The 1,610-nt window shown below is 55.0% G+C and overlaps 1 pseudogene; it reads left to right on the forward strand.

Moving 5' to 3' along the window:
• LOC143262554 (large subunit ribosomal RNA) overlaps positions 1-604 on the forward strand; it is a 2,995-nt pseudogene extending 2,391 nt beyond the window's left edge.
• Positions 605-1,610: the final 1,006 nt, after the last annotated feature.

Here is a 1,610-nt window from a genome sequence, read left to right on the forward strand (position 1 = left end):
GAGGTGTCGCGCCGGTTCGTACCCATATCCGCAGCAGGTCTCCAAGGTAAAGAGCCTCTAGTCGATAGATTAATGTAGGTAAGGGAAGTCGGCAAATTGGATCCGTAACTTCGGGATAAGGATTGGCTCTGAGGAGCGGGGCGTGTCGGGCTTGGTCGGGAAGCGGGTCTGGCTGACGTGCCGGGCCTGGGCGAGGTGAACGGCTCTCGTGGCTGGGATCCGAGCTCGGTCCCGTGCCTTGGCCTCCCGCGGATCTTCCTTGCTGCGAGGCTTCCGTGGCGTTTCCCATCGGTGCGGTCGTCCTCTTCGGCCGCCATTCAACGCTCAGCTCAGAACTGGCACGGACTAGGGGAATCCGACTGTCTAATTAAAACAAAGCATTGCGATGGCCCCCACGGGTGTTGACGCAATGTGATTTCTGCCCAGTGCTCTGAATGTCAACGTGAAGAAATTCAAAAAAGCGCGGGTAAACGGCGGGAGTAACTATGACTCTCTTAAGGTAGCCAAATGCCTCGTCATCTAATTAGTGACGCGCATGAATGGATTAACGAGATTCCCATCTGTCCCTATCTACTGGCGGTGGCGGTCTGTGGCCACCCAGGGTTGAGAGGCGACCCCCGAACTAGTCCTCGCGTAGGTTGTTGCTACTACCGAGTCGATGGATGCGTCGACGATGAAGGCATTTTAGACCGTCAGTGCGTCGTACATGTAGTACTTCGCATAATGGCGAGGCCCGAGATTAAGCATGCGGGCTGTGGCGTGTTCATGTACAGCATTGAATATGCTGTACTACTCCTTAGCGGGGGACTGTTGTCACTTGTGGCTGCAGTCCCCCGCGTCACGTTATGCGGTTTTTCTGGTCTAACTGGAATGCCGCATTTTCGTTGTCTGAACACGCCACGAAGCAACACGCCGTCGGATTGAATGTTGCTGCTGAGTCGATAGGTGCATCGGCGATGAAGGCACTCGAGAGACCGTCAGTGCGTTGTACATGTAGTGCTTCGCATAATGACGAGGCCCGTGATTAAGCAAGCGGGCTGTGGCGTGTTCTTGTGCAGTATTGAACATGCTGCACTACTCCCATCCGGGGGACTGTTGTCACTTGTGGCTTCAGTCCCCCGCGTTACGTTATGCGGTTTTTCTGGTCTGACTGGAATGCCGCATTTTCGTTATCTGAACACGCCACAAAGCAACACGCCGACGGAGTGAATGCTGCCGAGTTGACGGATGCATCAGATGCATCGGCGATGAGGGTATTTTGAGACCGCCAGTGCGTTGTACATGTAGTACTTCGCATAATGGCGAGGCCCTTGAACTAAGCATACGGGCTGTGGCGTGTTCATGTACAGCATTGAATATGCTGTACTACTCCCTACCGGGGGACTGTTGTCACTTGTGGCTGCAGTCCCCCGCGTCACGTTGTGCGGTTTTTCTGGTCTGACCGGAATGCCGCATTTTCGTTGTCTGAGCGCGCCACGTAGCAACATGCCGCTGGATCTAGAAATCGGGATGCAACCAATCACCTGGGCAACCCAGGCCGCAAGGGGCAAACGTGCCCTAGCCACACTTGAGCCTCCACGAAAAAGGTACCGCTGGATAGCTCGTGTTCT

Source organism: Megalopta genalis, unplaced genomic scaffold, assembly GCF_051020955.1.
Source record: "Megalopta genalis isolate 19385.01 unplaced genomic scaffold, iyMegGena1_principal scaffold0141, whole genome shotgun sequence".
Classification (NCBI taxonomy): domain Eukaryota; kingdom Metazoa; phylum Arthropoda; class Insecta; order Hymenoptera; family Halictidae; genus Megalopta; species Megalopta genalis.